Source organism: Macrobrachium nipponense, chromosome 12, assembly GCF_015104395.2.
Source record: "Macrobrachium nipponense isolate FS-2020 chromosome 12, ASM1510439v2, whole genome shotgun sequence".
In the NCBI taxonomy this organism is placed as follows: domain Eukaryota; kingdom Metazoa; phylum Arthropoda; class Malacostraca; order Decapoda; family Palaemonidae; genus Macrobrachium; species Macrobrachium nipponense.
This window is the reverse complement of record NC_087205.1, coordinates 31141772-31162243: the sequence shown is the minus strand read 5'-3', so window position 1 is coordinate 31162243 and position 20472 is coordinate 31141772. Positions and strand designations below refer to the sequence as shown.

Sequence of the window (20472 nt, the reverse complement as noted above, 5' to 3'; positions counted from 1 at the left end):
TACGATATCCACTAGAGATTGGGGTGTCCAATGTATTTTGCCGCGTTTAGTACTGGCCCCTGGGGGGTTAATTACAGTCGTCTGAATAAATATTACTTAAAATTCTTGTTCAGTAGGTAAAAATGCATAGAAAAACCGCAACTGCCATAGTCTAGGCCGCCGCGGATAAGTACCCTAGATCTACCACGGCATCAAAACAGGTAATATAATTAATTATTCTACTGTCCATGGCGAAACTGATGGCATATAGGTAACTCAAGATATGTTATATAAATGCATGGAAATGTGAATAGGCCTATAGGTTGCAAGGACGGCATTTCACCAAATGTCCGTCCTTCCCCTGCACATGCTTTTTTTTTATACCATATAGTACTAAAATGTAGAGCATTTTACGGCCTATCCAGCGATATATAGGATATCATGTAAAAATGTACTCTGCACGAAAATATATGTAAATATTCAGCTGCGGTATGTGCGTGTTTCAATGGATGCAGGCTTATTCGGACCAAGATGGAATAACATAAGGTGTGTTCACCGAGGGATCCGATCGCTAATTCCCTCTCTCAGTGACGTCACTGGAGCACATCGACTGGGCGATGCACTTGTCAGTTGTCACTCACTCCGTCAGTTGCATCGTTGCAGTCTACGATTATGGGTGTGTATTCCAAATTTGGGTGCGCTAATAGTTCCAGGCAGTATGGAATTTGTTTTCACAGGTTCACTAAAGACCCCGAGGAGTCCAAAGTATGGATTAATGCATGTAAAAGAAGTGATAACATTAATGTTAAGGATGCCAGGATTTGTTTTGTCCATTTCCGGACAGAAGATTACGAAAGAAATCTTCAATATGAACTGTTTCCACAACTTTACCAGGGAAGTTATCACAGATTAAAGAAAACCGCAGTTCTCTCTTTAAATTTACCTGTTAAGGACGTAAAGTCAGGTATAGTTTAACCATTTTTTTTACAATCTCATTAGTGCAATTTTTAGTGGTTGATAAGTAGCCTGGACTAAATTAAATTCTTGAAATAAAGTACTAAATTATATTAGGCCTAGCCTATGCAATGAATGAAGAAATTATCTGATTAAGGCTATCCATTTTTTTTCTTTTATACTTTCATTTTATGAATGTAAAGTTGATCGAACAGGTGATTAGACCTATGCGTAATGACGTACTTCTGAGTACGTCTTCCTGTGCTGACAATAATTAGGCCTAGACCTTTTATTTCTTCAGATCCCCTCTAAAGGATATCGTGGGGTCAGAGTATAGACTGAGTTCAAGTGTAGACAACATTTTAAGCAATCACGGTCATAATGTCGCTCCCAATGATGATAACATGCCATGTATGAGCAATACTAGTGTTATGGAACCAGGCAAGTCTTGGGTTTCCAAAACCCATGAAGAAAGTGACTCCAGTCATGTTGACTTAGACACTGAATTATGTATCTCTGCTCATCTCTTGATGAGAATTCCTTAGGAAGGTCTACCTAATGAGCTGGAGGAAGAGAATTTTTTAGATCTTGGAGTAGTCTGAAAATGTTATAGAAATTGAAGCCTTAAATTATCTGGGAGGTTATATAGCTCATAAGTACAGAAATAAATATTCCTTAGGATTCCTTAGGATTCCCAGAAATTGAAGGCCTAAACAACGACTGGATCTCCAAAGTGAGGAGGAAAGTGCTGTTTAGGCCCAGTCCTCAATTTGTCAGTATTTGAAAGGAAATGGAATAACTCTTTAAATCTTTTCATTGGGAACAGTTAAACCAGGCGTTGATTGGATTACGAAATTAGTTAATATTTTCAGGGAATTGAACATTGATGCTCCAGAGGAAGTAATGAAGTTCTTTATTAGGTGCAAAATACATTTTAAGATAAAGATATTAAATGCTGAAAGGAAGTCAGAATTTCTTAAAAAAGGTGTAAACAAAATGAAAAAAAATTCTTCAGTAATTTTTGGTAAATAAAAGAACAATATATACGCTAATTCAATAAAAGTTTGGAAAGTTTTTTTTCATATTCATTTACCCTCGTTACTTTCGTTATTTGTATTCCAGCAAGATTATATTCTGGAAAGGTCTTAGATATCTTGATATAACTGTGTTTTAAGTGAGAGAGAGAGAGAGAGAGAGAGAGAGAGAGAGAGAGAGAGAGAGAGAGAAAGTATTTTCCTGTATGGAAATTGTGAACATCAGCATAGCAACAAATTTCTGTCAAAACATACGTAATCATTAAGTGCACTGCCCAGTCGACGCGCACCTGTGACGTCACAGTGCGGGAACCGAGCGACTGACGATCTCACCTTATGTTATTCCATCTTGATTCGGACCATGGCTTATTCGGACTGTGGCTGATTTGGATCAGATTCGGACCTAAGTCTTGGCTGATGGACCATTTAATAGACTGATTCGGACAATTGGTTAGGCTATTTCGGACCATTTGCTCGGCTGTTTCGGACCTTTGTTTTGGGTGATTCAGACGCATACAAATGATTTTATATCATAGCAATAATATTAGGGAAACATTAGATGAACTTTCAGTCAAGGTGGGTGTCATTTGGGCAGTTAGAGAGTTTATGGAGTATGTTGACCTAACGTGGTTGCAGAGTCAGGTGTGGAAAATGGAGAGTTGCTGAGTGTTTGGGCGCAGTATTAGGACAAACAACGATGTGGAGGGGTGACATAATAAGCTGAACAAAAAAGCCGAAAAAGCAACCTCGTATCTTATTTATATCTTTAATATAGTTAGAGGCAAAGGAAATCCCAAAATGGGTGAATTAAGCTTGTCAAAGAGGGCAAATTAAAGAGGCATCAGAGAAAGCAGGTCAAGGAACTACAAGGGCGTGTCATGAAACTGTGGGAGCACTATAATGAAAGGAAAATAACAACTGGTCAGCTACTGAAGAAATGTCCACATATATACTATGCGCCAGTGTAAACCGAGGGTCTATTTCGGGTGAATTTGGGTTAATATGGGCTTTATTTTTAATTTTATTTTTACATGAACTATTTTAAAAATTAGAGCAGTATGTGTAGGGCTGTGCCTTTGTATAACAAGGCGCCCTGTGGGTTATTAAGACCTGCGACGTTATACACAAGTATCTGCTTGTATACTTCCCATCCTCGTCGGAGTATCATCGATTGCGACAATAATTTCTAAGTCAGTATCTTCTTTAGGTATAAAGACAAAGATGTTTCAAACTCATGATGATAAACTTAACAATATATTTGCAAAACTACATCTCTTGAGTAGAGGCAAGAAGTGTGTGGTTCAGAGAACTTGATTCTAGGAGAGGAAGTAGAGTTCTGAGTTACAATGCATTTACAGAATCATAGGAGAGCAAAGCTAGCTCAGCATACTAACATACAGACAGACGAACATATGAGAGGAAGTCACGTAGTTGTCTGTGGGTTATAGGTCAACATGTTCTCAGGCGAAAGCACTGTGACCTGTTTTACACAACAATGGATTTGATTACCACAGGCAAATGCAAACCAGGACGCTGATACAACACACCAAGGCTTAGCTTGCATTCTTTTATCGGTCCCTATCACACTCCTTGGTATCTCGTCAGTGACCCCTTGGGTCATCGGCTTATTTATATATGGAATAACACACGTTCCATATATTTTATTATGTAGCACTTACATATGTAACTGTAAGAAATAAATGGTCCAAGAAACGTGAGAGGAGTGGATTTCCATTGTTTCCCCAATATATTTTCATAATAGACATTGGATTGATTTTGGATTACAAACATTGAAACAATATTATAAAACATATGTAAATATGTACATATTAGCAGTGGCGGCTCGTCAGCAGGCACTGTGGAACTGCATCACCCCCTATAGATTTCATAATATATATGCACAAAATTATGAATATATACATGAATATAAGAAATTAAGTATAGATTATCAATAATTCTTAAAAAATTATTACCATTCTCTTGTTTTTGTAAAAAAAAAAATTAATTGAAACAATATGAGGAACTGCTGGTGCTCAGCAGTTCTTACTTTGCTAGTAGGGTGATAATGTAGGAGCTCGCACGTAAGGGTGATGTGACTGCCCTCTCGAGCAGTGGTAGCCTAGGTGTTGGAGGGCGAAGGTGTAATTTGAAATTCGTCAATAGCCTAATCAATATGTAGTATTAGTGATAGTGATCAAATTAGTGACGATACTAGTGATATGTAATGTAATGCAGAATAATAAACTCAGTGGTGAGTTGCAACAAATGAGATTGATTGTGGGTTTTCTGGCGTCACAACTACCAGGGTCACCGACGCCGCAACAAATGAGAAAAATGATAACCACAATAATGTCAATGATACCAAAATTCAAAATAGCTTTCGGCAGCGATTTTGCCCGCCTTCCGCAGAGAGAGAGAGAGAGAGAGAGAGAGAGAGAGAGAGAGAGAGAGAGAGAGAGTATGCATGCGTCCATGTTTTAGGTGGGTGTTCTTTAGTCCTTTTGTTTTATATTGGCCAATGTTATTTTATTTTACTGTCATACTCAATTTTGTATCATAATGTTTTTGTTTTCGAGTTTTTATTCTTTTTAATGGTATAATGATTTTTATTTTGCTACGCTTAGTTTACATAAACTTGATATTTTTATGTAACCTCATATTCTCTATTTTCCGTCAGTCCGTCCGCCAGTCTCTCCGCTGCCGAAAGATACCTACTGCTTTGAATTTTCGTATTTTAATACTTTTTTGGTTTTGTTTACAGTTTCAAATTTGATTAGGGTAATCATCCATTAGTAATCAGTCATAGCCTAAGAAAAACAGACAATTAGTAAATTTGAAGAAATTAAGTTTTCGGCATTGTTTAAGGTGTCATATATATATATATATATATATATATATATATATATATATATATATATATATATATATATATATATATATATATATATATAGGTAAATATATAGTCTCAGTAATTGGGCGGCTACTTGGAAATCTTAGCTTGATGATAAATAATAGTGCCAAGACTAGGAAGAACATTCTTTAATATTACGAGCTTTTGAGGTTTAAAACCTCATCTTCGGGCTGAAAAAAATGACAAGTATGAGAAATCACCAAAAAATTACATTAAAATGAATCGTCTGATTAAAAGCTTCAGTAAAAACATAAAATAAAACGAACATCACATACAAACTAAAAATTAAAAATTACGAAAAAACTCAAACAAAACGCAAAACATACGTAAGCAGAAATAAAAATAATATGAAAGGTAAACAAACTACCACACTCAAAAATAATAATATGGCTAACGACCCACTTTGTGTACCTACTATGAAACTATATGATAGCTAGTTGAATACCGGAAGAGTTGTTGTTCAATTCCGGTTTCATTTTCTTAATAAACAGCGACTCTGAAATTAAAAGGTCCAGTCTATTTGAGCAAAAAGACAGTACTCTAAAATCTAGGTGAGTGAAAGGATGGTCCTGTGCTAAACTGTGTTCCCTTATGGCAGAAAAAGGTGGTTTAGAAAGAGGAAACCTAGTTCTAACGGAAAGACCTCTGTGTTCCAAATTTCTGTGTCTAAGCCAGCGGGAACTGGATCTCACGTATCGCAGACCACACTGCGAACAGGTAAACAAGTAAACGACACTCGAATTAAGGTCCACAGGAAGAGCAGGCTTCTCCCTCAAAAGTGATCCTACAGTAAAAGGGTTAGTAAAAACAAATCTGAAACTAACTTGAGGAAAACTATACTTAAGTATTTCTTGTAATAGTTCTGGAGGAAGACCATGTCTTGATGAAATAATTTAAAATCACAACAGACAATGTAAGCTCTATTTGTCATAGTACATATTGAATTAAGTTTAAACAACTTTGGTGAAAAACTAAGATAATTCAATCCCAAGCCAGTAAAAGTACTTTTCCTATAAACGGAAGTCTCAAATTTATCTCTATTTCTGTGTACCTGAACATCTAAAAAGGACAACATATTATCCTGTTCTGTCTCACAAGTAAAAGAAATATTAGGATGACGAGAATTAAAATATTCAAAAAATAAATCCACGTGAGCACGTTCCTTAAACACAAGTTAAGTGTCATCCACGTACCTACGATAATACAAGGGTTTGAAGGCAACAGGGCATTCAGACATCCAAATCTTTTCACAATAACCCACGAAACAATCTGCATATACAGGTCCAAGGGAATTTCCCATAGCAACTCCATCTGTTTGATTATATAATTTACCATCAAAAGTAAAAATGCCATCAGTTGTAGCCAATTGTAATAACTTTCGCAAATCTACTTTACTAAGTCCAAAAGTTATGTGGTTTTCACATACATTATTAAGAATAATGTCAGTTGTTTCTTTTAATGGGATATTTGTGAAAAGTTAGTTTCAGATTTGTTTTTGTACTAACCATTTTACTGTAGGATCACTTTTGAGGGAGAAGCCTGCTCTTCCTGTGGACCTTAATTCGAGTGTCGTTTACTTGTTTACCTGTTCGCAGTGTGGTCTGCGATACGTGAGATCCAGTTCTCGCTGGCTTACACAGAATTTTGGAACACAGAGGTCTTTCCGTTAGAACTAGGTTTCCTCTTTCTAAACCACCTTTTTCTGCCATAAGGGAACAGTTTAGCACAGGACCATCCTTTCACTCACGTAGATTTTAGAGTACTGTCTTTTTGCTCAAATAGACTGGACCTTTTAATTTCAGAGTCGCTGTTTATTAAGAAAATGAAACCGGAATTGAACAACAACTCTTCCGGTATTCAACTAGCTATCATATAGTTTCATAGTAGGTACACAAAGTGGGTCGTTAGCCATATTATTATTTTTGAGTGTGGTAGTTTGTTTACCTTTCATATTATTTTTATTTCTGCTTATGTATGTTTTGCGTTTTGTTTGAGTTTTTTCGTAATTTTTAATTTTTAGTACGTAGGATGTGATGTTCGTTTTATTTTATGTTTTTACTGTAGCTTTTAATCAGACAATTAATTTTAATGTAATTTTTTAGTGATTTCTCATCCTTGTCATTTTTTCAGCCTGAAGATGATGTTTTAAACCTCGAAAGCTCGTAATATTAAAGAATGTTCTTCCTAGTCTTGGCACTATTATGTATATATATATATATATATATATATATATATATATATATATATATATATATATATATATATTTAATGTGTGTTTATGCAGTTAATATCAAGGAATAAAAAAAAAAAAAAAATGTAACAGCACCCCTATGAATGATAGCCAGGAGCCGCCACTGCATATTAGGTCCGAATCGGCCAATCATATGAAGGTCCGAATAAGCCTGGATAAAGGTCCGAATGAGCCACTACATGGTCCGAATCAGCCTGGTCCGAATCAGCCAAGGTCCGAATAAAGCACTCTAGGCTACAGCTTATTAGTGCTTTGTCAATTGCCTCTGTGCCAGAATAAATTTAGTTTCATGCAGAATCGGTCCAGTTTAAATGTTAGTTGGAAATCAAGATCGAATGGCAGAGTGATTATCGAACAAAACAAATATTATGAATACTCAAGTGACAACTGAAGTTTTGGTAGTAAAATACTTATATCAACATCTAGATCGTTTATAAGCATATGACTTTCCCGCTGGTTATAAATAAGTAAGTTCTTAGGACATAAACTGCTATGCGTACGAACATGCACTTACCAATTGAGATATCAAACAGGATTATTATATGCATGAAAGAAAAAAAAAAATGAGAACAAACAGCTTTCATTAAGTCAGGATGCCGGTGAGGTTAGGATGGTGCTTTAGATAACATTCGACGGCCACCATCGCAATCTCCTTCAGTGTCTTTTCATGGCATTAGTTTCACTTATATAGACAGTTCACCGATCTTCTTTTATATAAAATTAAATTTTTCGTTCGAGGTTTGCTTCTCAAGCAAGGTCATCGAGGTATGATCAGGCCTCTTTTATTAAACCGAGTTTAAAGGTCACCAATTTACTTGGAATGAAGACCAGAGCTGACATACAGTGGAAGAGAGTCGTACGCTGAAGATGAAACGATGTTTTTACTGTTTCTTGCGTGAATCTCAAATTTCAATAAAATACTTTACATTTTGTACTGTTTATGAGGTACCTCGTTTATAACATTAATATTTTAACTCCAAATTCTGGATTGTAAACAGAATAATTTCTGCTAGGTCTAAAGTTACCTCCATGGAGGGTTCAGACTAATATGGCGTCACATGTACACTTTTCAGGCAATTTGTTCCAAACTTTGCTGAGAGCAGCCAATCCAGAGGCTCACAGCTCTTACCTCAAGCAACCCCACTTACCCCAGTCTCTGGGCAAGGACCTGAGCTGGCGCAAGGTCGGTTAAATTTAAACCAACCACCGACAGTGGCAAGGAGAGGCATGAATTAGTATTAGTTTTGGGCCATGAACCCCTCTTATTGAGATCTATTCGCTTAGAAAAAAAAAAAAAATCGGGTGAAAGAAACGCTCGGCTTCGCTCTTCTGTTCCTTTGTTCCTCTCTGTCTCTCTACAAAAAAAAAAAAAAAAAAAAAAAAAAAAGGCTTGGGGCAAGACCACCGAGAATACAAGGCCTGTTCGATGTGACGTCATGACGTGAAGACGTCCGTCGATCCTGGTAGTCCGACTCTCCGACGCGACGCGAGTGACTATAGTCGATTCATTTAAGGTAGATTCTTGCGCCTACGATACGTTTGTTTGGCGGCCTCTGATTGGCTGGTAGCGGGAGGCAGACTGCTCGCTCAGGGGTATATTTTCGTTTGTAGCTTAGAAAACTAGCAATATGTTTACATTTCTTCATTTATCTCACGTGTTTACAAAAGATAGGAAAGTTTTGGTCATACCTAAGGATTCGGTATTAAATGTACAATTAATGAATCTTTTCTGAAATCAATAAGTTAAAATACAAAGGAATTACAACGAGTGTAAGTGAAGGGAGAAACATTTCATTCTTTATACCTGTTTTATTCATCATCGGATTTTGCATAATTCATGAGATCAAGATAAAATAAAATCTTGTGTTATTAAACAATAAAATCACCCTGAATACGCTGGTGCTTTCAGATTTTAGATGCGTGTAATATATAAAGAGAAAATGAAGAATATGTCTTATTATGTTGCATTCGTGCTTGACTTCGGTTTGACAATAGTGCCGAGACACATCGTTGGGTCTGGTCCTCTCAGCTAGAGCCGTTGGCGTGTGGCAGTTGCCAAATTGGCGATATGAGAAGTTTGCAGTTTGCGAGACTATGTATTCACCGAATTATTATGTCCTTATATTTTCTATAAATAAATGCATAGAATTCCCATTATAACTTTCGAACATTTTTACTCAAATATCATATATGTCCGTATTTCTGGACATATCTGATAAAAAAAGTAAATAATTAGATGGATGCATCTGGTATCGTTGGAGGTGTAGGCTGGCCGCGGGCGGGAAATTCAGTCCAGGAATGAATTTGAAATCTACGGACCTACTTCGCACTCTTCAGCTCATCCTTAGTTTTAATGAGGTTGGTTTCAACATATTGTTTCTAATTTTGTTCTTTATATGAATATATTTTCAAACTTAAGAGATATCAGAGACTTAATTGAGTGATATGAAATAATAATCTCAGTGGAGCAATAAACAGCAACGAACTAAGCAAGATTTTTTTTCTTTTCAAGCAGATGTCTCAAGATGACAGCATCATTCGTCGCACCGTTTCCAGATTTGCAAGTCAAGCTCGCAACATTATAATGAATGTTCATCGTTACTTCAGCTCACAGTGGGGAGCAGACTCAAGAAATGAAGTATTTGAGAAGACCGCCAAAGCTACAGGAGTGCCAACCAACACAGTGAAAAAAAATCAAGCGACAGTCATCTGAATGTGGTAACGTCCCCTTCGCTTCACCTGTATATCCCAGGAAGAGGATCCGAGTGAAGGACAAGGTGGATAGTTTTTGAAAATGAGTGTATTCGGAAGGAGATTTTGTCTTTTTACGAGAGAGGAGAGCTCCCAACGTTAGATGCCCTACTGGAAAAAGTGAAGGAAGACCCGGTGAAGTTTAATGGTGGAAGAACAACGTTATGGAAAATTGTGAGAGGGCTTGGATTCCGGTACAAAAAAGTGACGAGTGGAAGAGCAATTTTAATGGAACGTGATGATATAGTGGCAGCGAGAACTGAATACCTACGGTTAATTGAAAAGAATAGGAATTATAGTCCAACTGAACGTAAACCTGAAGTATTCCTTGATGAAACTTGGACAAACCAAAATGAATGTGTACGTCAGTGTTGGACAACGTTGAAGGCGAAAATAGGACCCAAACTTAAAGACTGGAAACGGGGTCAAGATTTATTGTGGTGCACTCGGGGAGTGAGAAGGGGTTTGTCAAAGATGCGCTATTGTTGTTTAGGTCAAAAAATGGTGCCAAAGGGGACTACCATGATTCCATGGACCATGAAAGGTTTTTAAAGTGGTTTAAGGAACAACTATTGCCTAATATAGAAGATAGATCTCTAATCATAATGGACAATGCTCCCTACCATAGCAAAATAGAAAATAAAGTGCCAACCGCCAGCAATAGAAAAAGTTGAAGTCATAACAGTGGCTTTCTTCTAATAACGTCACCCACGACCCATCAGCAACAAAGCCAAAATTGTTGCAGATTGCCAAGTGTCACAAAGAAAAACAGAGGTATGTGATAGATGAGATAGTCTGTGCAAATGGTCATGATGTGCTCGACGACTGCCACCATATTATTGTCAGTTTAACCCCATAGAACTTATATGGGCTCAAATAAAGGGGGATATCAGAAAAAATAACTCTAATGCAAATCAATCAACTTTGAAAACTGTTGAGCAGCTTACGAGACTGGCGATAGACAAAGTTACAACAGAAGACTGGAAGAAATGTTTTCACCACGTTAAGAAATTAGAAGATGATTATAGGAGGAAAGATGTTGCTAGAGAGCATATGTTTGAAAGTTTTTTTATTGACATTGGGGATGACGAAACTGACAGTGATGATATTGATATTAGGGAGGATGACACTGACAGTGATGATATATATCAATGATTTTCCATTATTTTTTTTTTTAAGTTGAAGACCTAACAGTGTTTCTATAGTTTTCCAATTTTTAGATAGGCAATTTCATAACTACAGTATATCCATATGAGTTTCCTTTTTTTAATATTTAATGGCATAACAATGTACATATCTGTTTATAAATTCTTTTTACTTGGTTTTAATAGAAAAGGGGATATCAATGTATCTTTATAATTTCCCATTCTTTTTGTTCCAATAGGTAATGACATGATTATGTATATATGCATGATTTTCCTTTATTTATTTTTTTAAATAATGATGACGTAAGAAAATTTGTAAAATTTTAATTTCTTTTTGTTCATATCGATAGCCTAATGACATACCAATGTAAGCCTACTGTGTATGAGTTTCTTTTGTGTTTATGACATAATATGTCTGCATGAATTTCCATTCTTTTTGTATAAAAAGATGATGATATAACAGTCTTCTGATTAGTCTCATTATCCTCAGTACTTTACTATATATATACAATTATGCAGGGCTGTGGGAACGGTTACGGGAGCTATTCTAACTCAGGTATGAATTAAGTGATTCAAGAATAATCAACTACCTCAGGAGAAAACTGAGCAAATTTTTCCTAAACATTGTGTAGACATGTTGTCAAGTGTAACATGTATATAAAGGAGATAAACATTCTGGTGTAAGAGTAACTCAAGCAATTCTGAAAAAGACAGTATATTATATTCGTTACATCGTCAACAAATTTTATGGTAAGAAATAAACATTTGTACTTTTGTTTATTGAGTGAACATATGAAAACCATAAGCTTTTGATGTTATTGGCCAGAGAAACAAGTTCTGTTATTTATCAGTAGCCTCATAAAGCATGTACATTTCTCACTTAGATAAATTGAAGCCAACACCCAGATGCATCCATCTGATTATTTACTTTTCTTTTATCAGATATGTCCAGAAATACGGACATATATAATATTTTAGTAAAAATGTTCGAAAGTCATAATGGGAATTCTATGCATTTATTTATAGAAAATGTAATTACATAATAATTCGGTAATACATAGTCTCGAAACTGCAAACTTCTCATATCGCCAATTGGCAACTGCCAACACACGGCTAACAGCTCTAGCTGAGAGGACCACCAGCCCCACGATATCTTGCGTCTCTCGGCACTACTGTCAAACCGAGTCAAGCACGGATGCAACATAATAAGACATATTCTTCATTTTCTCTTTACATATTCACGTATTTAAAATCTAAAAGCACCAGCGTATTCAGGGTGATTTCATTGTTTTAAAACACAAGATTTCATTTTATCTTGATCTCGTGAATTATGCAAAATCCGATGATGAATAAAAACAGGTATAAAGAATGAAATGTTTCTCCCTTCACTTCTACTCGTTGTAATTCCTTTGTATTTTAACTTATTGATTTCAGGAAAAGATTCATTAATTGTACATTTAATACTGAATCCTTTGGTATGACCAAAACTTTCCTATCTTTTGTAAAACGTGAGATAAATGAAGAAATGTAAACATATTGCTAGTTTTCTAAGCTACAAACGAAAATATGACCCGCTGAGCGAGCAGTCTGCCTCCCGCTACCAGCCAATCAGAGGCCGCCAAACAAACGTCTCGTAGGCGCAAGAATCTACCTTAAATGAATCGACTATAGTCTCACTTCCGACTCTCCTTCCCTTACATCACTTCGACACGAGGTATTTTCGTAGGTCCATTGTTATATTTATGAACTGGAACATAAAACTTATATGGCATCATGAGGTAGCAAGCCATGGGTACATCTAGTGTCCTTTTTTGGACGAACTTACTGTGGTAAGCAGATAAACTGCAATAAGTTCACTGCAACAGGTACTATTAGCTACAGTTACTACCTATTTGACTTTTCTCTCTGGATGACTTTCGACTGCAATATAAATACAGTCTGCATTCTAGGTAGGAGTTGTGAGCAACAAAGTCAGGTACAATCTAAAGAAAGACTGGTTTAGCCTACATTGAATTTTAGTAGGAATTCATGTCAACCAATGCTTAACAGAGTCGAATAGCCTACATTGAATTTTAGTAGGAATTCATGTCAATAATGCTTAACAGAGTCCCAGTGTAGCCTAGCTAGTGGTGGGGAAATAGGCAAGTTTCCATTGACAATAGTCAAAGGCATGGGACAAACCTTTTGGACCTAGATGGGTTAGGGTGATATAAAGTAGACTGGCATACCTAGTATTCTAAGGGTTACAGGTTTAAAACAGGAGCCTATATTAGAAATTTCACTAACCTAACCTAACCTATCCACATTGCATTACTAGGTTTCATTGCTCATATATACACATAAAAATATTAAAAGACCATCTTTCTTCTTCCACAGGTAAAACTTCAGTACAGATTAATGAAATGCTGTACTTATGCCACAATGCCCTACCTACAGTTAAGCCTAACTGTACAGTACATGCATTTTCCATGTCACGGAAGTATGTCACTTAGGAGATCTCAAGATACCTACAGGGGTTCTTGATACAAATATCATTAAGCAGATATTCAATAACTCCAGAGAGCTGATACTGCTGAATGTATTTCTAAAACTGCAATATATATTGCATTGCTATTATAAAACTATTATTTCATTTTGGCAATTATTTTAGCTCTAGTTATGACTGAATAAATTTGATTATTCATCAGAGCAGGTAATATTGTGTTTTTGTTTTACCTATAGTTGTTCCCCGCAAAGTTACTGTACCATCAGGAGAGTGTTTTTTCAAACAGTTCTGCCCATCATCATAACAAAAGGACTCAAATTTTCTTATGTACATGAAGAGTAAATGTAAATCATTACTACCCAATGACAAAATAGTGATACTGATGGTGGATGAAACTCATGTACTTAATACCACATTTTCATTATAAAGGCAAAAATATTGTTGGTTCAGCCTTTGGCTATAATGAAGCCGCAACAGGTGCATTTTACTTTATGTTGAACAGGTAAAGTTAAATTGCACAAATTCCCAATTAAAGCATAAAAGCTGATGTTCTGCACTGCACTCTAAGGTAATTATAGGCTTAGATAAAATAATTTTTTCAGTGGTTTGCATAGTAACATCATAATGCTATCATTGGGAAAGCAATGTCCTATTTTCCTAGCATTCCACAGCTGTCTAAAGTGTATCCTCACCAATTTCAGAGTAACAAATGCCCGTTTCCGTGTTTCAGTAAAATTGTTAAAATATATCAGGAATAATTAGCATGGCCAGAAAGTTATAAATAAAACAATGGAGTTACCTCAGTTTGATGTCAATAATTTGGAAAACTAAATTCATTATGCACCATTCAGCCCTTTGAAAAACTACATGATATAGATGTTTACTCAATGAGCATTCATATAAACTATCATTAAAAGCATTATCTCCCTACACCCTTGAGAAACAAAATGTACATTTAGTTTTACATATATCCAATGAATATATCGTTCAAGCTTTACTAACTATTGGAAAAAATCACTCCCTTTTTATACAGGATGCAACTATCAAAATTTTACATTTGGTCGACAATCATGAATTTAAATGTTTAAATGTCAAAAGGTAAAGAATAGATAAGCTGCCCAATAAGTAATGAAGGTTATAGTACAGAAAAACAGAGAAATTAACAATATGGATATCTACTAACGTTTCATTGAGTAATTGTTATTCAAGAAAATAACTATTGTAGCCAAAGGGAAAGTTAGAAAATTTAAATACCAAATAATGACTGTATGTAAGAGAGAACCATGTTTTTTTGTGATAAACCTATGCACTGCTGTTTAACCTTTGGCAGACTGTATTGCAACTAAACAAATTGTTTTGTTTCAGCATTTTATATTAATCTTATAACTTGTGTTTCGAGTAAATATTATTTGGTGTACACTAATTAGTGTAGACGAGAAAATAAGTAAATCAATAACTGGCAGACCAAAAATGATAGATTTTGGCGAGATTTGTTTTTATTTCTTTCGTCTGGCAGCGTAGTCAGTGCTAGCAGCTCGGACTACCCGTGCTTACGTCACAAAACATTGAACAGGCCGCCTTTCTCGGTGGTCTTGCTTGTGGAGCACGCAGGTCCTATTGTTCTATTACGAACCCCAATTCATCAAACAAAATCATTCATCGTACAGACAAGACACAAAAATCTATTGGTACAACAAATTAGTTTCAGCCCAAAAAAAAAAAAAAAACGCCAATAAACTATAACAAAATCTATATACATACAAGGCAATTTCTGTCTTTGTCTGGTATGCACACCCAGATTATGAAAGCTAGGGCTTCCCATTTTTACCATACTCACCAACCCCACAAGGAATGTTTTAAGTCAAAATCCGGAATTCGAGGGCCATTTGTAAGGGGGTTTAACCAAGATCACCGAAATAAAAGGCCTGTTCGATGTTTTGTGACGTAACCAAGGATGGTCCGAGCTGCTATCACTGACTACGCTGCCAGACGAAAGAGATATAAACACCGCCAAAATCTACCATTTTTGGTCTGCCAGTTATTAATTTACTTATTTTTTTCGTCTACACTAATTAGTGTACACCAAATAATACTCAAAGCACAAGTTATAAGATTAATATAAAATGCTGAACCAAAACAATTTGTTTAGTTGCAATACAGTGTATACCAAAGAACAAACGGCTGTGCATAGGTTTACATCACAAAAAACCATGGTTCGTCTATTATATGTGAATGAAATAATCCTCTCTTACATACAGCCATTATTTGGTATTTAAATTTTCTAACTTTCTCTTTGGCTACAATAGTTATTTTCTTGAACAACAATTATTCAATGGAACGTTAGTAGAAACCCATAGTTAATTTTTCTATGTTTTTCTGTACTATAACCTTCATTACTTATTGAGCAGCATGTCCATTATTTTCCCTTTGACCTTTAAACGTTTAAATTCATGATTGTCGACCAAATGTAAAATTTTGACATTTGCATCCTGAATAAAAAGGGAGTGATTTTTTTTCCAATAGGTAGTAAAGCTTGAACGATATATTCATTGGATATTTGTAAAACTAAATGAACATTTTGTTTCTGAAAGGTAGTTTATATGAATGTTCAAAGAGTAAACATCTATATCATGAAGTTTTTCAAAGGGCTGAATGGTGCATAATGAATTTCGTTTTCCAAATTAATGTCATCAAAGGAGAACTGAGGTAACTCCATTGTTTTATTTATAACTTTCTGGCCAAGCCAATTATTCCTGATACAGTTTAACAATTTTACTGAAACATACTCACAAAAGGGCATTTGTTACTCTGAAATAGGTGAGGATACTCTAAAGACAGCTGTGGAATGCTAGGAAAATAGGACATTGCTTTCCCGATAATAGCATTATGATGTTACTATGCAAAACACTGAAAAAATGATTTTTTCTAAGCCTATAATTACTTTCTTCAGTGTGCAGTGCAGAACATCAGCTTTTATGCTTTAATTGGGAATTTGTACAACTTCATTGAATTTAGACTCTACCTGTTTAACATAAAACCAAATGCACCTGTTGCAGCTTCACTATTGCCAAAGGCTGAACCGACAATATTTCTGCCTTTATAATGAAAATATGGTTTTAAGTGAGTTTCATCCACCATCAGTATCACTATTTTGTCATTGGGTAGTAATGATTTCCATTTACTCTTTATGTACATCAGAAAATTTGAGTCCTTTTGTTATGATGCTGGGCAGACCTGTTTGAAAAAACACTCTCCTGATGGTACAGTAACTTTAAAGGGAACAACTACAGGTAAAACAAAAACACAATATTACCAGCTCTGATGAATAATCCTATTTGTTCAGTCACTAACTAGAGCTAAAATTATTGCCAAAAATGAAATAACCAGTTTTATAACAGCAACGCAATATATATTGCAGTGTTAGAAATACATTCAGCAGTATCAGCTCTCTGGGGTTATTGAATATCTGCTTAATGATATTTGTATCATGAACTTCTGTAGCAATCTTGAGATCTCCTTAGTGATGTACTTCAGTGACATGAAAAATGCATGTACTGTACAGTTAGGCTTAACTGTAGGTAGGGTATTGTGGCATAAGTATGGTATTTCATTAATCTGTACTGACGTTTTACCTGTGGAAGAAGAAAGGTGGTCTTTTAATATTTTTACGTGTATATATGAGCACTGAAACCTAGGCTAGGTTAGTGAAATTTCTAATGTAGGCTCCTGGTTTAAACCTGTAACCCTTAGAATACTATGGCAGTCCAATTTTATGTACCTTAACCCATCTAGGCCTAATAGGTTTGTCCCTTGCCTTTGACTACTGTCAACGTAACTTGCCGATTTCCCCATCACTACACTGTAGTCAAGTTGTGATAAACTTATAACTTCTGTGTGTGTTAATGTTACTCTTGAGTACCTTGTCTGAAGTTTCTATCACACAGTTAGGTACCATGTTTGCAATTTGGGGGCCATAAGGCACCCTCAGTAGTAAGGGCAACCCCCACCCTGAGAATGGAGCCCTGAAGGTTTCTCTCAATATTAAGGAGGCCTTCGCCCTTTTGACTTGCCGACCAGGGGTTATAGCTTACCTACCCCAACCTTGATAGTGCGCCTCAGTGGTGTGATTGGCATGGTTTTGGCCTGCCACCTTGGTGGCCAAGAGTTTGATTCTTGGGCATTTCATTGAGGTGTGAGAGAGGTGTATTTCTGGTGATAGAAGTTCACTCTCGATGTGGTTTGGAAGTCATGTAAAGCCATTGGTCCAATTGCTGATTAACCACTGGTCAGCGATGCCGTTTTTTCTTCACAACATGGCTTTTAGCAGTGTTACCGTAAGCAGTTCTTCAGATTTTTTTACGTTATTTATGATTTAATGGTTAGAATACGGAAAATTTAATGGTTAGAATGTGTATTTTCCGATGTAGAATTATTTTCCGTGGCGTAAAAAAAACTATGTGTCACTAGCCTAACAAAGTATTTTTGACGAAGAAAAATAAAGGATTTCAATAAAATTTATTTCTATAAATAAGCAGGATATGTTTTATAATTTTATTTTCATAATAAAACACAAAAAGGCAAAGTGAAGAATTTTATTCCTCAGTGCCGTGACCTGTGGTTGGAAAAGCCACGGAGGGTTGCCAGGTGTCACCAGAAAGGCACACTAGTAGATGAACTTCCTCAATACGGCAACCCTGCCACTGGTTCCTTGCATCGTAAAAACACCATACAAACAAGCAACCAAAACTCCTTGATAGCCGGGGATGCAGCCTCCTTTTGGGAATTAGGGCCCAAAGGGTCAAAGAGGGGCCTACTGCATTCAGATTTAGTACAGTAAGCATCGGAAGTGATGCTACAAATTTGAAAATTCATCGTGCTTCTTTAGAAACTCGTGGGGTTGCTAGTTAGTATATTTTATTCCAATTATAGTCATCCTCTTTATCTGATAATAGGTATCAGTGATTAACTGTAGAACCACAGAACTTTATTTCCCCAGTGAATGGTCAATGTTAGTTCAATGATTGTTTATTAAAAAAAAAAAAGAATTTCCCCGTAGAACTATCTGTGGCTCTCAGAGTGTGATATTGAGTGTTCACCACTGCGTGGCAGCAGGAACCGAGTGCATAAGCATTGGTCTAATGTGATATGTAAATTAACTTTCTACTTTGATAGCATTATATCGAAAGTTATTATGATTTCTTTTGATAAAGCTCAAAGAAGTTTAGCATCTAATTAAATGAAATATAAATAAGACAAGTTGGTGTGAGAAAAAAAAATCCCAAGTTATATGCGCGTTAAGAATTGGCTACATGGTTAGACCTATTTCAGTATTCAAGGAAATATATTTTTCAGCTTGTTATTTGATAATTTCATTGAATTTCTCAATTGTGCAATTTTTTGCATGTGGAATTGCGTTCAGGGTCGCCTCAAACAAGTATTTTCGTAGGTTTCCACCTTTTTTTTCAGTGCATTAGTGAGATTATTCTTGTCCATACGATCCGGAGTATGAATATGTTTGGAGAGCATTATTTTAATTCGAGTATCTACTGTTATGCTCTCTCTCTCTCTCTCTCTCTCTCTCTCTCTCTCTCTCTCTCTCTCTCTCTCTCTCTCTCGGGACCTTTTTATTGAGTCAGGAATAACCAGGGGCCTGTTTTAAGATTCGAGCACTAGGCCTATTGGTAATGCTCGAGAGAGAGAGAGATATATATATATATATATATATATATATATGTGTGTGTGTGTGTGTGTGTATTATATATATATATATATTATATTATATATATATATATATATATATATATATAGGAACAACTTCTAATCATATTCCAACCGTGAAATTTAAGACTGAATTTGCGTAAGTGGGCATATCATAAGGCGTGATATCACCCAAATTCATATTTCCACGGGCGACCATTAATCGGCTCGATCTATTCAATATTGTATAACAGAAATTCATAAGTTTTGGGGGGATTTATATAACACACACACATACACACATATATATATATATATTGTATTACAAAATTAAGTTTGGGGGATTTACACACACACATATATAATTATATATATATATATATATATATATATATATATATATATATATATATATATATATATTATTGTATTACAAAATTAAGTTTGGGGGATTTACACACACACATATATATATTATATCTATATACATATATATATACATATATATATATATAATATATATATATATATATATATATATATATATATATATATATATAATGTGTGTGTGTGTGCGTGTAATATATATAAATCCCCCGCCCCTCAAAACTTATGAATTTCTGTTATACAATATTGAATGGATCGAGCCGATTACTGGTTGCCCATGAAAATATGAATTTGGGTGATATGCAAACCCTTGGTCCTTTACATAAGGAATTACTTCTAGCGTAGGCTGGAATTACGGCCGTTAAATTCTTGAACAAGGTGGTTAGGCAGCAACTACTGTCTGGTAGGCAGGTAGGCCCGCCTGCCCGTCCCCGGATGTAAAGGCCTGTCCACACGACCGGGCCTGATCGGCGAACCTCCCCTCTAAACGGGCAAACCGTCAAATTGCCTGATGCTTCTTGTAGCAAAATCACCATGGTGGTGCCCGATGGGTTGAGCTTCGACCCTGGCAGACGTACATTAACCATATACATTTCTTTTACCGAGCCATTCTTTGCACCATATTCTCTTCTTTTTCATCACATACAAAGCAATTATCATGCCACAATATCTTCTTCTTTGAGGTAGGCACCATGTTTATCATACCTCACTGAACGCACTACTGGCATTGTCGGGCACGCCCACCTCTCCATCGCCTCACCCATGTGGACAACATTCACGGGTAAGTCCGCCAGAATTTGCCCATCAACCCGGAGCACACGGATCAGGCCCGCTCGTGTAGACAGGCCAAGTAAACACTCCACGTCCACTTTGCTTT

General features: G+C 35.9%; 1 protein-coding gene and 1 long non-coding RNA gene across 4 annotated transcripts in view; one reads left to right on the top strand and one right to left on the bottom strand.

Moving 5' to 3' along the window:
- LOC135224451 (uncharacterized) overlaps positions 1 to 20472 on the bottom strand; it is a 49194-nt gene that overhangs the window by 12588 nt on the left and 16134 nt on the right. The gene's annotated exons all lie outside the window — the stretch shown is intronic.
- Positions 8207 to 20472, top strand: part of LOC135224452 (uncharacterized) — a 158951-nt gene continuing 146685 nt past the window's right edge. For 2 of the 3 annotated variants that reach the window (XR_010316742.1, XR_010316744.1), the window contains exon 1: positions 12695 to 12740. This is a non-coding gene — a long non-coding RNA (uncharacterized LOC135224452). Of the gene's footprint in view, positions 8314 to 12694; positions 12741 to 20472 lie in introns of those variants that run through there. The other variant, XR_010316743.1, reaches the window with a different exon arrangement.